Genomic DNA, 15,831 nt, shown 5'->3' with positions numbered 1-15,831 from the left:
GTTCTTTTTAAAACCTATAGTTATCTATTTAGGAACTGCATGAGCTATTGCAGTTCTTGCATGCTGTATTATATCATTGTGTCTCTGATACTGCAGAATCAGGTCTGAATTTACTTACACCTGTGGATATAGATGGGCCTTGTAAAAAAAAAAAAAAAAAAAAAAAATTACATGTATAGTACAATGAACAGTGTGTATTCATATACAAATGTATACGAGGTTGGTAGATAAGCTAAGGTCAGGTGGTAGATAAAGCACAATGCAATATTCGGGTTTGTTTTGCTATACAGGACTAAAAGAGTTTCTCAATTGGGAAAGAAACTGGTAGCAAAGAGGACTCTTCTTAAACAACGAAGCGACAGTCCCCTCACTGCTCCTATTCCAATGCTTATAGGGTCCCTACCGTAATTGCCCTTCAGTCAATGACTAGCTATAAGAGTGACCTACCTGCCACAGATTGACTGAGCCGGAATTTTCTGTGTGTCAAGATAGGATGAACAAGTGAAGACCAACCGTAATCTTGTAAATGTCAGAACTGGAGTTGTGGAGGACCACTTGGATAGATTTCACTCATTTTACTTGCCATCATCTTTTCTCACTAAGCAACCCCTCTCCATGTGCAAATGCATGGGCGGTGGGCCTGAGTTGCCTACAGACAGTTTTCTAATGCTCCAGCTCACCTCTGAAATCAGTACCCTTTATGCTGGGTTCACACCAGCGTTCGATCTCCGTTCTGAGGTTTCCATCTTCTACATGCAGAAGACGGAAACCTGTCAGACCGGGTCCTGCCGTGAGCGCCGGTGAGCGTTTTATGCTCTCAGCGGCGGAACCGGTTTTTTAAAGCCGGACTCAAAGTCCTGCATGTCCGACTCTGTGTCCAGTTAAAAAAAAAACCTGTTTCGCCACGGAGAGCATAAAACGCTCACGGCCGGACACTTTTCAAACCCATTCAAATGAATGGGTTTGAAAAATGACTGCAGGTTTCCGTCTCCTGCCCAGTTTCGGGCAGGAAATGGAAACCTGCAGAACGGAGACCAGGCGTAGATGTGAACGAGCCCTTAGCCGTGTTTGACATTTTCAGTTTTTCTCTGTATCATGGTAGTCTGTAGTTAAATCAGGTACATCCCAATACACTTGCAGAGTGATTTGCATATTCATAAGAAGACTATTTCTGCATTGCTTCGTCAGTTTATGACTTCAATTGTATGTTTTTATACTGTTAAAGGCTCCTACATCGCGTTAGTATTGGTTTGAGGCACTTTGGACCTGATAGGTATGGCGCACTTGATGGGAAAGTCTCAAAGTTTGCCCACTGTCTCCTGAGATGTAAATCTAATATTGTGCAGAATACAGGGTATTGTAAATGTGAACCTGTATTTCCCCATGATTTTCCAGCACAGCAGTGAATAAATTTCCTTGTCAGGGCCCTGTTGTGGTTACAGAAATACAGTATTATAACAAATATGTTTTACAGTTTTTTTTTTTTATATGCAATATATAGTCAGATGCTTTATAGTTCTGATTTTGTGTTGGCTGAAGAGTGGGAATATTCTTAATATTTGCTATGCTTTCTAGATCCAATATATTGTATAAATGTATACATTTCTATTTAATGAGAACATTCACCTCAGTCTACCTCCAACAAGTCCAGCTCGTTACATCAATTAATAGATCCTGCTCCCCTGATTCATGCACAGTTGGAATTTTTCCCCTAGCCCCCAACCATTCCTGAACAGTCAATGCTCTTATGTTTAGTGCTTGATATGCTACTCTGTACTATCAGGAGAGCGGTATCAAGTAGGAGCAGGCTGGGTGTGATTCTGAGGAATGTCTGATACTGCTCTTCAGACATTACAGAGCTTAGGAATGAAAATTACTTGATCTTGTTGTTCGGAAATGGTGGGGGCTAGAGAAAAAAATCCAACTGTACTGGAATCAGCGGCGGTAGTGAAAGGCCCTCTTTAATCAATTTTGCGCTAGTCATGTATTGCATATATGTAAACTGGTAAAATGTTTTTATCTAACCATATCTACCTCACATTAATAGGGAATATTACATATTATAGTTGAGAAATACGAATCACTTTCTACATTTTTGAATTGAATGGAAACTTGACATCACTGCTACTTCTTAATATTTCCAGGCCATTAAACATTAATTTTAATCTACTGTGTGTTTCCATTAAGCACTCTACTGTACAAATCAAAGAACCTCACACAACAAAAAAAATCAATAAAATTCATATTTATTAATTAAAAATGCAAAAAAAAAACCACTATAGGCCTAGAACCCAGATTAGACTGGCGTGATCAGAGCCGCGGTATATGTAAAACAATCATATACATACAAGTATGAATGTGTAATGTATACCACAGTATAAATACAAATTGAAAGGGAAGGATATATAAAAAGTGATCACCACCCAAAGTTATACAAAGTCCACCAGTAACAGTAACAATATGAATCACAAATATGTAAGGAAAAACAGTAAGGAACTAACTGTATATACTAGGATCTATCGCGTAATACACAGACCATGTATATTCAATTGTCAAACAAAGTAGACATAAAATAGGCTCACGTAATGAAAAGGAATAGCGGATTACCAAAACATCAACTCTACTGATCAAATGTGGATCCCGCGCCCCACTCTACTGTATATTATAAGATGAGATGTTACCATTGAGCCGCTATGTTTAATACATGCTCTAGTATTTATACAACTTTGTAAAGTCCGATTAACAAAGTAGCTAAAAAAAGTCCTTTCCAGAGCTACAGTAACTGCCACAACTGTAAATCCTGTGTTCCACAGTTTTGTTGCATCTCCTGTAATTTTCTCCATAATAAATCCTGAACACACAAACTAATGTTAATATACTTTCCTTTGTTTCTCGGTATCTGATTGAATCATTTTCATGAGGGATAAAGATGATTTGATGCAGGGATTTTATGTCACTACCATTGTGGATCAAGATAAAAATCATGATAAAAATGTTCTCTGTCTAGAGGCAAAATAGATAACAAACACCCAGGAGTTAGGGATTTTTTTTTTTTTTCTTTTCTATGGAGCAGCTAGATGAAAGTGACTGGACATTGCTTTCTTCAATCTATAGTATACAACCCCAAAATCTCAGAGGTCATATAGAAGACTGAGCCTTTGTAGAAGATATCTCTGAGTGGAATGTCCAAGCACATAAACCAATGACCTATAAAAAAAAAAAAAAAAAAAAATCTGAAAAACTTTTATTAGCATTTTGAGACCCTAGTACTATAACTATTGTCACCAATTTTGCTTAGATCCTACTATAGTCATATATATGTTGTGTTTACAGCTAAAGGGACACCGTCCTGATTCCATGTCACACTATTTTGAGTGGACTAAGGGTGTATTCACAAACCTGTATGGAACAATGTATTCTCAAAACAATCATCACACGTCTTTTTTTTTTTTTTTCACTGTAGTGTGAATAGGTCTTTAAGCTTGTGAGTTAAGAACAGTGAGGTGCAAAGTTTTTCTTTAAAACGCTGTTAAGCAGAAAAGTAGTTTTGTAGTTTCACATATGACTACAATTATTACTTATCCCAATGACCGTTGTTCACAGCTAAAGACGACACAAATATTTACTAACACGTTTTGGGTGCAAGACTGTCGTGAAAAAAAAAAAACTTTTTCACAGCTCTTTTGCACCTCTTTCATGTGCATCTAGCCTTGCTCTGACTTTTATAATGTCTGGACTTAGTTGCAGTGTGTTCCATCATAAAAAAAATTATTACTTTGAACAGTTTTGTTTTCTAAAAGATCTAATTTACCTTTAGTAAATGATTTAGGAAAACTGGAATATTGGGTGAGGTTTAATAGGATTCAACAGCTGAAGTAGATACATACCAGTAAACTGAAATGCAGCAATAATTGTCATGTAAGGTCTGCCAGTATTCTGACTTGAGATCATGGGATGCAGGTGTGAGGCATAAAGTAGTGAGGTAATATGTATGTTCCTGTTTTTAGCCCCTATTTAGAGGAGCTCTATTAAACAATTTACAGTATTGGTCTCGGAGGTTGAGAGAGCTCAGAAATCAGTTGTGACCTTGGGGTGTGGTTGCTTCTGTCAGGGTACCCGTTTTTGGTTCTGAATGACACATATTAGAGTATGTAAGGGAGAAGCGAACATAGGTTCTGTGACAGATGTGACCACATCCCCGATGTGAAAGTTAGCCTTAAACCGGTATCATTTTATCCCTCTCTGCATTCCCTCGCTTATAACTTTTTATAAATTTTATTTCACTGTAGCTTTATAAGACCTTGTTTTTTGTGTGAACATATTAGTTTTGATCAATTTTATGTTTTTTTGTTTTTGAGAGGCAAGATCAACAGAAAAACAGCTCTGACATGAGAGTGAAGGATTATAGTATTTATCATGTGGAATAAATAATATACTAAATTTATTTAAGCAGTTGTTACAGATATGGCACTCTCAGGGGTGTGCTTTTCTTTTTTTCTTTTTTTTTTTGGGGGGGGGGGTCATTAACGAGGGAAAAAGTATTAACTTTTTTACTTTTTATTCTGTAAAACCACTTAGGTGCTGTGGTCACAGACAGGCATCACGGGGGTGAATTTTAAGGGGTTAAATGACAAATAGGGGTTAAATGACAAATATGCTATCTGAATAATGATTGGGAGGAGGGTGATCTCAGGTACAAATTCCATATCACCCCTTTCCCTGGGGTTATCTGAAGGTACAGGAGAATCAGGAATCATTCTCCTCTCCTGGCAGCAGCACATGTGGCCATGCACACTGGTAGAAGTGAATGCTACAACTATATGCAAGTATACCTAGTTATACCTCAGGATCCACTGGGGATACAGGAACAAGACGAGGATCGAGGCTCTAGTCCCTGTGGCTCTGAAGTTTAAGCTGTTTAAGTGACTGCTATCTCTGCAGTTTCACTGAATGTTTTCTGCTCAGGATAAACTATATTGTACTCTGCCCAAACCACAAGCAGGAGAAGCTACTTACCCCCTAGTGTCAAAAATTTCCTGACAAGTATACCAAGAAAACAATGTTAACAAAGTACTGTCCTGTTAATAACATTCTCCCATTAGAGCTGTTCTTCCAAAGTGACACCACAATAGAAGCATGTCAGTCTTCACTGTAAGTCATTGATGCAGCCCCTTATCCTGGGGCTGCTGCTCAGCTAATTTAAGTCCACACTGCTGTCAGGGCTCCGCTGTATTAACTTCCACTCCCTGGCGAAAGTGCCCAACACTTTACTTACAAAGGAGAAAATGTCTGATCTTTCTTATTGGCTCTATGGCAGGGTTAATTTTTAGACAAAGTGTGGATCTGGGCAAAAGTAGAGTGCCAACTGCTCAAATATTGTTCCATCAAAAGCCGATTCAGAAGGTAGTGCTCAGTAAACTGTTGTTAATAAGGAGCATTGCTTGGGTCTTAAAGGGGATTTGGAGACTTCTATATTTATTGGCTTATTCTTAGGATAGATCATCAACTCTGGTCATGGAACATCTTTTGGTGGCGATTAGGAAGAACCCCGATATTAATGGTCTGCAGACAGGTGGCCTACATTTAAAAGTTTCCGCATTCGCTGATGATCTCCTCTTCGTTACGCAACCCCTGTTGTCCCTTCCCTCTATACTTAAAGAGATCAAAACTTATAGCTCCTACAGCAATTATAAGATAAATCTGTCTAAAAGTTCTGTGCTTAATGTTTCCTTGCCTGCGACGGTCCTCAGCTCCCTGTGTACATCCTTCCCTTTCCAATGGTCCCACAAATCTATTCGATACTTGAGGGTACAGCTTCCTAGTCTCTAATCGGACACTTATGCATTGAATTTTCTCCCGCTCCTATGCACGCTTCGATCTGATCTTGGTCGTTGGGACACTAAAGGTTTCTCCTGGTTGGGACGCATTAACCTCCTGAAAATGAACGTTCTCCCTCGTCTATTGTACCTTTTCCAGACTGTCCCCTGTATTCTCCCAGCGTCTTTTTTCACTGCGGTTAGACAAGCTTTTTGTAAGTCTCTGGTCCTCTAAGCCCCATCGCATTGCTCGGAATACTCTGTCTCGGTCCAGGCAAAGAGGAGGCCTAGCAGTACCTGACTGCTCTAAATATCTCCTTGCGGCAGTCGCTACGCGTATTCTTGATTGGCACCATGTTTCCCGCTCTAAGCTCTGGGTCGCCCTAGAGGAGTCTCTGAGCCCTATACCTCTCACGGCACTTCCTTGGCTCCACAAGAAATTCTGGACTGACTGCAAACCCTATCTTCTTCCATTCGTTGTGAGTCAAACTATGGGTGTATGTCGAATTTATAGTGGCATGTGATTGCTTTTCCGAAACGACGGCCTGCTGACTCCGATCTCAGGCAACCCCGACTTTCCAGCGGCGTTTGATTCCCCTTTTCTTGGTCGTCCCCGTGTCCACCCTCTCCTACGACTTCAACATGTTACATCTGCCTCTGCTCTCCTTCCTCGCTCGGAATTGTTAGCCTTAGTGTCCAGGCCAGACTCAGTGACCGCCCATTGGCATTATTCTCAACTATCACATTTCTACTTATCCCTGAGGCACTCACAAGACGTCTATAGGCCACTTCTGCCCTTGGAACGTCTCTGTCTTTCCACTTCCCTGCCGGGGCACACGGTTTCTCTTTTGTACAACTTTCTGTTAGAGGATCCTGAGGATGGCCTATCGCCTTACGTGGGGGGGTGGGAGCTGGGGTGACTTTTCCACTGGGTGTGTGGTCATCGGTCTTTGATATGTGCCACAAATTTTCTATCTCCTGTAAGGCTCAGGAAACTAATTATAAGATTCTGTCTAGATGGTACAGGGTCCTGACTCTGCTCCATAATATCTATCCAACTACATCCGATAGGTGTTGGAGGTACCTCACCGACCGCGGCACGATGGCCCACATCTGGTGGGGATGTCCCCTTCTTCGCCCTTTCTGGGATGGAGTGAGGGGGGGTTATTTCTCAAGTTACAGGAGTCGTTTTGGAGGATGATCCGGCCCCTCTACTTCTCTCCCTTTTCTCTCGTAAGTTCCAGAAACCTATTTGCAAGCTTCTGGGGTTTATGTTAGTAGCAGCACGTTCAGTTATCCCAAGGTTGTGGAAGTCCCAATTCCCCTCACACATTCCTCTCCTGGCTTAAAGAGTTCCTCCATATCCGTATGATGGAGGACATGCTGGCAATGCTTCGCCCTGATGACAGACTTCACCACCAAACCTGGCTTCTGTGGATCATGTTCTATTACTCCCCGGATTTCCGCGCCCTTTTCAACTCTTCACCCCCGTGATGCCTGTCTGTTTCCTTCTATTCCTACTTGCATTCATTTTTCCGGCCCTCACATGGTTACTACTTGGATTTTCATATTACAGTTTACTGTTTTTTGTTTCTATTTTCATATTACGGTTCTTGCTGTTCTCTTTTTTTCTCCATTAATGTGATTACCTGAATTGCATTGTTCATTTTAACTCTGCTGCGTCAGTCCGCCTTCCCCTGTTTTTCTCCCCCTTTTTCCTTCTTTCTTTCCCATTGTTCCCCTGATTTTCCCTTTCCTCCCCCCCCCTTCCCTTTTGTAAAACCCTTTGAAAAACCCTTAATAAACTTTAATGTTAATAGGATAGATCATCAATGTTACTTGAACCATCGGTAAGCTGATTGAAGGAGCAGCTTCTTTCTTTATGACTATGAACACATTCATCACATGACCCTCCCCAGCTTTGTCCCAATCAAGTAAATAGGATTGAGCTACTATACCTGGCATGGTTGCTATGTTATGCTGTGCCTAATATACAGTAAAGAGCTTGCAGCGCTTTCCTGAGGATCATGGCCCCTTTGATCAGTGGAGGCTCTTGTCTCCAAAGTTCTAATTTTGATGACCTATCTGAAGTATAAGCCATTAATATAAAAAATCTTTTTACAAACTTTTACTAGTAAAGAAGCACAAGCAAGAAAACCTATGCGCCCCCCCCTCTCCAAAAACAAAAATATTTCTATACATATATAGATATGAAGTGATAGACTAGGCCAGTACCAACTATTAACCACTATTTAGCGAATGAATGTCACTGTCCATTGAATGTTAATGTCCATACTGTTGTGACTATCGATATTCAACTGACTATAGTTACGCCCCCCCCCCCCCCAAAAAAAAAAAAAAAAAAAAAATCAGGTATATTCACATGTGCCAGAATTTAAATCTATGTTGGGAGCTGGTGTAGATTTGACGTATAACCTTTCTGTGTGTTAAAGTAAATTTGTGGTCTCAGCCTAAAAAAGCACAAGTGGGGTGCAAAAGCAATGATGTGGCGCATCTTTTTGGTCAGGATTTTGAGGCAAATACGGCCTCAAAATCCTGACCAAAAAAAACCCGTGTGAACTTACACTGACAGATCCATTTCACTATATTTTTTTCATACTGCAAATAAAAACATATACAGAACTTCTGAATGTGTTGTAGCAGATCACCCATGCTGACAACCATCCTCTTTCTGCTAAACCTGTATCTGCCAAAATTGCATAAGACAGGTCAATTTAGGAGCCTAAAAATAGGTCAGACCATGGAAAAAATCGTCACTTCTAATGTTAATTACTAGCTAAATAAAGCAAATTGTTCCATATGGCCTATGCAAATAGCAACTAGTTTCATTTACAAATGTGTACGTAACTGACAGATTATCAGAACAGAAGATGTTTGAGATAAAATAGAGCTGACATTACTGGCATCTTTCTGTACTTTCTGATTAAAATCCCAATTTAAGAACATTATGGTCACCCCATCCTGACTTGGCAGCAATAGATTTGATTAAACTGGTCAATATATCCAGATAATAAAAAGTTAACATGTTACGCAGGATTACAGAGAAAAATATATTGTAGTTAAAATGCTTTCTGCGCCCACATTCCAAAAAAAAACTTTTTTAGGTATGTCAATTTAAAAAAAAAAAAAGCTGTTGACTTTGTGTATCATACTGTAGATGTGCAGTAATATGTGTGCAGGCTTATATGCTAGAAAGTTATACAATTTTCCAATATACTTTGTGTATCAATTCCTCACAGTTTTCTACATCTCTGCTTTGTTGTCTTTCATTTTTTACTTCTAGCTGATAAAAAAAATCATTCCTGGTCATTTGATGAACATGGGTGCACAGCTTGTTACTGTGTCCATCAAATGACCATAGGCTGTACACCACATGACTTCAGACTGATTTTTATCCACTGGAAGTAAACAGTGAGGCCTGGTTCCCATCTATGTTCGGTATCCTGTTCGGGGAGTCCGCTTGGGGACCTCCCCGAACGGAATACTGAACTCATTAAACAGTGGTTAGCTAAGAAACCACATGGACCCCATAGACTATAATGCGGTCCGTGTGTTTTCCGCACGGTGTCCGCACAAATCATGCAGAGAGAAAAGTACTGCAAACTCCACTATTCTCTCCGCATGATTTATGTGGACATTGCACTGAAAACACACGGACCCCATAAAAGTCTATGGGGGCTGTGTGGTTTCTTAGCTAGTCGCTTTTTAATGCATTCAGTATTCTGTTCAGGGGGATCCGGGCCTAAATCACAGAAAGTAGAAATCTAGGGACAACATGGTGGCTTGGTCAGCCTTGCAGCGCTGGTGTCCTGTGTTTGAATCCCACCAGGAACAACAAGAAGAAAAAGAAAGTAGAAATCTATTAAACCATATGGAAACAAAATGTATATTGAAAAATTGTATAATTTTTTATTATACAAACATTGATTTATTTGCTAAGTCTGGACAACTCCTTTAATTTCTATTACCAAAAGAAGCTGTACCAGTGTAGAATCCTGGAGTAGTTTCATTTGTAGAAGAGATCAAGGCCATTTTAACATATTAATGGGCAGCTTTCAAAGGGGTTTTAATGTCCCTTCAATTGACCCTCACAATATAGTGTCCCCTTAAGCAGCCCCCACAATGCCCATGCCTTCTCAGTGCCATGCAATCAATATATTACATACACTTTAGTGATACTCCACTGCCTGAAGCTTCTGGATGTAGTAATATCACCAGCTTGGTACTTATAACTCCACTGGGGTTGCCCTAATGGAACATGGACTAATTCTTATATACAGTGTGCCATGATGTTCAAAGCTCAACATGTTACTTATATAAGTAATATGTTGCATTGCTGGATTCTCTGTAGAGATGATGCTTAGAATTTCAAAATGTACACAAGATTTTTTGTATTCGGTTGCTAAGTTACATAGTAGATGAGGTTGGATGAAGACCTCAGTCCATCAAGTCCAACCTAAGGGCCCATTCCCACGGAGTAACACTGCGCTCATTCTGTGAGCGCTTCAAAACAGAATCCCATTGACTTCAATAGATTCCGTCTTATGAGCGCTACACATTGAAATCAATGGGAGGCTTTTTAACCCATTGATTTCATTGTGTTATGCGTGTTAAATGGAACTCATTGAAGTCAATGGGATTCTGTTTTGAAGCGCTTACTCTGACGTGTTTACGTGTCAGGATGAGCGCAGCGTTACTCCGCGAGAACGGGCCCTTAGTCGTCATGCCAAATTTTTCTCAAGATCTTAATGCATATAGAAAAATGGAAAATTAATGTATTGATGTCTCACTGCAGTCATCACACATCAGTTTAGTTCCACTGAATGTCCAGATAGTGGGTGTCACCTTCATAGTAAAGGAGATCATTGGATACTTACAAGAATGCTGTTAAATGGTTCACACTGCAGAATTTAGAGAGGAATTTGAGGACGTCTCTTTTAAAATCCTGTGGAAACAAGGGCAGAAAGCTGAAGCTTAGCCTTCACTATCCACAGCAGGTTTACACTCATGTTTAGCCTCACCTACAGTGGGCCTAAGTATAAGGCTGAAATTGTGGGAACTACAATAGCATCGAGGACAATGCTTAATTTTTTTAGTGCACTGTTTTTGGAGAGAAATTTGAAGTCGAAAGACCAACTCAAATTCCTCTCCAAATTTTGCCTTGTAAACCTACCCAGAAGGACTGAGATTGTTATTACACAGTACCCCAAAAAAACATGCAAAAAGTTTCATATATATGTAGGCTAAGAAAGGTTTAAAAAGGTACCAGACACCCTGCATGCAAATATAATGTTAGCTCAAATACCTCTGCCGCATAGTTCTTGGTATAAAAAAGCGCCAGGGAAGGTGGGAGGGGCAGTAAAAATTTGTTGCCCCTCCCACCTTCCCTGGTGCTTTTTTACACCAAGAACTATTGCGGCGAGGTATTTGATCAAATATACTCACTCATCTCTATTTAACCACATTGCTTTTCCAGAAAATACTGGACGGAAAACTAATTTGCAAAGTTTATAATAAATTGGATACACTAATTATAAATAATCTAAGTCTTGCAGAGATATATGGATTAATGGAAAAAAATAATGTGGAATAGAGGAACAAGTTGGTTAAATATTTTGCAAACAGAAACATTTTTCAAAAAGTCAGAGTAGTCTTTAATCTTTGCCATAATACAGCCTGACAGACAAGATATAGAAGCCTGGAGGCATTGGCAGTGTGTTTACTGCATGGCACACAAAGCATCAAAGAAAAAAAATGGAATAGTTTACATAGTCAGTAAATCTATGCAGTTCTCCAAAGTTTAGTTTGTTGAGTTAGTTGCTCTGGCATGTCTAGTCACATTTCTATTGTGATTTCCATTCAGGTTTCAGACTAATCACTGTATTTCTTTCAGTAGAAAGCTAAAACTTTACTTTTCAACTCATGCTTTTTATGTAGAGCATGGTGGACTAAAATCAGTATATAAACTTGATACAGAGTAGATCTAATCATGACATGACTGCTAAGAGCCACTGTGAGTCCTGATAATCCCACCCACACATCTAATGCTTTATCTTTGCAAAATATATGTTATATGGCATTGTATGGTATTGTGAACTATGACATACTTAGTCAGGCTTCTCAAGCAGGATGTGATAAAGTGAGACAAGCTGAATTCTGTTAGGTTCATTCACACGGAGTAAACGCACACTCATTTTGGCAAAATACCGTATATACTGGAGTATAAGACGAATTTTTAAGCACAGTTATTGTGCTGAAAAATCCCCCTCGGCTTATACTCAAGTCAAGCAAAAAAAAAAAATATAATTCTATATATAATTTTTTTTTTTTTTTTCGGGGGTGTCAATGACCTATAAAAGTAAAAAATTACGGTGAGACATACACATTAGTTATCCCTGTGTCTGAAAGTGCCCAGTCTACTGAATATAGGGTATCTGCAGTGCTCCTGTTCCGTCGGGAAGGAGTTAATAGGAGCACTGCAGATATCCTATATTCAGCCAGGTTGAATTCCACGTGGGAGAAAAAAAAAAAAAAAAACGTCCTCAAGCTCAGGGAAGGGGCAGACAGACAACCAAAACACCCCCTCCCCTTTCCTAGCACCCAGCAACTACTGCACCCAAAAACCATTTTAATTTTTGAAATTTTCCAGTAGCTGCTACATTTCCCCCCTAGGCTTATACTCGAGTCAATAAGTTTTTTGTGGTAAAATTAGGGGGGTTGGCTTATATTCGAGTCGGCTTATACTCGAGTATATACGGTACATGTGTAAAGAATACACGTGTAAAAATAAGGCTCCCATTGACTTCAATGACATTTTACATGTGTATTTTGATGTTTTTGTGTTTTCTCTGGTTTTTTTTTACATGTGTAAAAAAAAAAATGTCATTGAAGTCAATGGGAGTCTTTTTACACGTGTATTTTTTACACAAGTATTTTGCCAATATTCTGCAAATGAGCGCGCGTTTACTCTGTGTGACTGGACCCTTATATAGTAGGTTTATATGATTTAAATTAGCATTACTTAGTTAAAAGCAGAGTAAGTCCTGCCAGGACTCCTAGGAGAGACCGTAAGAGTCCTGAGTCCCCTAACACACTCATGGCCTCTCCTAGGGGTTCTTTCAAGGTTTACTCTGCTTCATTCATCCCTCTCTTTCATATACTATTCTTAGATATGGCAACATAAATCACCTGCCAAGTTTGCATACCTATAATACTCTGTATCATTGGTAAGATATGATGAATTAAAGTATCCCACTTACAGTTTAAAGGGAGTCTGTAACCAGGGTGAAGCATATTAAACAAGCAACACAGATAGGACAAGTACACCTGATTGTAATGCCTTTTCCCCATAAAAATATATGCTTCTGTTGCAGAGATATTAATTTATTTTACAATCTACAAATAAGCAGTCTGGAGCACTGAGGGCGGTTCCATTGCTCTGCTCCATTCTGCCCTAATATGCCCTCCTCGCCTTCTTTGAGTGATAGGGCCAGGTATCTATGCTAATATCTTACCTGGCGCTGTGTTCTCGCATTCGCACCAGCATGTTAGAGCTGTGTGGGGCAAAGTAGTTAGGAGCAAATCTGGTAAATCCATCAGGTCGCATTGTATTGTTCACTTGTGTATTGCATCAACCTGAACACCAATACTGTATGAGCTCATATACTGTACACAATGCTTTGAAATAAACATCTGACTTACATTCATTCCAAAACATCCCTAGCTTCCATTGCAAGTTTTTGCTTAATTGATCCACAAAAGTACTTAAAGTTCAACTATCCTAGCCAAGTTCCTGTAGCAATTATTGCATGCAAATATGTTTACAGCGTTCTCAGAACTCAAGTCTCCGGAAATACAGAGGGATGACTTCAGCTTTTTAGCAAACACTTAAGATCTGTAGTGCTCTTCTGTTCCTCTAAAATTGCTCCAAGGGGAAGAATATTGGTGCAGACCATTTTAAAGAAAGAAAAAGCAGAGCAGCGAAGGAAACTAAAGGTTGTGGTTGACTAGTAAGGTTAATAGCTTGCTGTAACATTTACAGTTTTCCACTTCGTCGCGTTAGACATACTGCACAGTCTAAGTAACATGAGATTAGAACTGACTGCTTGGCAATCTAAATTTTTGCCACTTTTCACCTGGGTTCAGGAATGGAGAGGAACTCTGGCTCCCCCGGGTAGGTGCTGTGCATGAAGGTATAAAATGTTATTACCTTTCATTCCATCAGTAGCATTACTGAACTGAGACTCCTTTTGCTCTCAGTTCCAACACAGTGACACAGTTTTCAGGGTTTGCAGGAATACAGTGACAGATAGCATAGCTTGCTAAATAGTGATTGTTCGCATAAACACCTTTTGGGAAATTATAGTTGGTTTCTGGGGAATTTGCTTCATTTCTGTACTTTAAACTAAACCTAATTGTGTACACTTTGTTCATTTATAGAGCACATATTGTGAAAGTATATCTGTAGGTGAAAGAGCTTACCCAAGTAGACAAATGTATGCCAAGTTTTTCAAGAATACCAAAATAATAGCTACATACCAAGAATGGTTGATATTAAAAATCAATTCGTTGCTGGAATAATCCTGCTAACCATCATTAATGCAGCTCAGAGAATGCAGCTTTACATTACAGCAAACAATAGGATATTCATTTTACAAATGCATTTGTTTTTTATTTTTGTATTAGGAGCATCTGTAACTACACAATAATCAAACTACTTCCTACAGATAGATGTACTGCAGCGATATTTCTGTCATTCCTAGACACAATATTTCTAGCTACATCACAACTAGTACATATTTTAAGATGCCTTATCTACAAAAACTAACCTAAATGAAAGAATTTACATAAAGCAGAGGTTTCTGCATAGACATTATTGCAACTGACAAGTCTAGTTTGGTAAAGATTAATATTTATCTGAATACACATGTAGGTTGCCATCAAGAAACCACAAGCTTCACACTTTTGATAGGAATCACACAACTGTGGTGTGCTCACTTGCTTGTAGGATTAATTTTCAAAAAAGAGTTAAGTGTCCCACTGAGTAAGGACTTGTACATATGTTTTTTATACTCCAGAGATTGTCTCATAGAGTCTAATTTTGCATAACAATCAACAGTAATGCTTCTCACAGTCTCAGCAATCTGCCTATAGTCTCTTCTTCTCACTTCCTGTATTACACACACACACACACACACACACACTGAACGGGTCACTGCAGTATCACAATACTTATGCAGATCAGACAATATGCAGATGCTTGTAGAGAAGGACTCCGTGTTATCTGTGTGTTTACATAGAGAGATAACAGACCGGACTTTATCAGCAAAGTGCAATTATCTGAACGGATTGTCCTGCACTGAGTAAGTTATGTCACTTTTCCTATATCACAGGTCCATGGTTATAGCAACGCTGTGGAAAGAATGGGAAGAATAAGTTCACATAGCAGACAAACAAAGCAGCATTTCTAAAGCAATATATTTAGGAAAACACTTCAATTTAAATAAGCTACCAGTATAGATAGAATCCTTGAGATAGGACAACCCCTTTAAATTGTAGATTGGCCTAATGTCAATATTGTACACTGAGAAAAAAATATAGCTATATATTCAGAAGTTCATAAGAAAATGACCTTAGAAGTATAATAACAATATTCAATACTCAATTTAACATACAAAACTCAAACATAATTTTCTATAGTTGCAGTCATCCCCAAAACTTATTCCTCTACTGTATTCATGCTGTTACACAAAAGAATTGGATATTATAACCCTAGATTCACGTGATCAAGTTTTACCTGTGGCACTGGATTTACCAGCCTGAACTTTATTCCAGGAGAGAAACACCACGCATAATAGTTATCTATGCTGCTAGGAGTCAATGCCTTCCAGCGACATAGCTCCGCTCCTTGCAGACTGGTTAAGTCGGTACACAGAGACAGAGTGAATGGGGGGTAAGCCGGGTGTTGGTCACTAATTAACTAATCAACATTGAT

The sequence above is a fragment of the Leptodactylus fuscus genome, chromosome 2 (assembly GCF_031893055.1).
Source record: "Leptodactylus fuscus isolate aLepFus1 chromosome 2, aLepFus1.hap2, whole genome shotgun sequence".
Taxonomy (NCBI): domain Eukaryota; kingdom Metazoa; phylum Chordata; class Amphibia; order Anura; family Leptodactylidae; genus Leptodactylus; species Leptodactylus fuscus.
The sequence above is the reverse complement of the archived record's forward strand: the minus strand, read 5'-3'. Positions refer to the sequence as shown.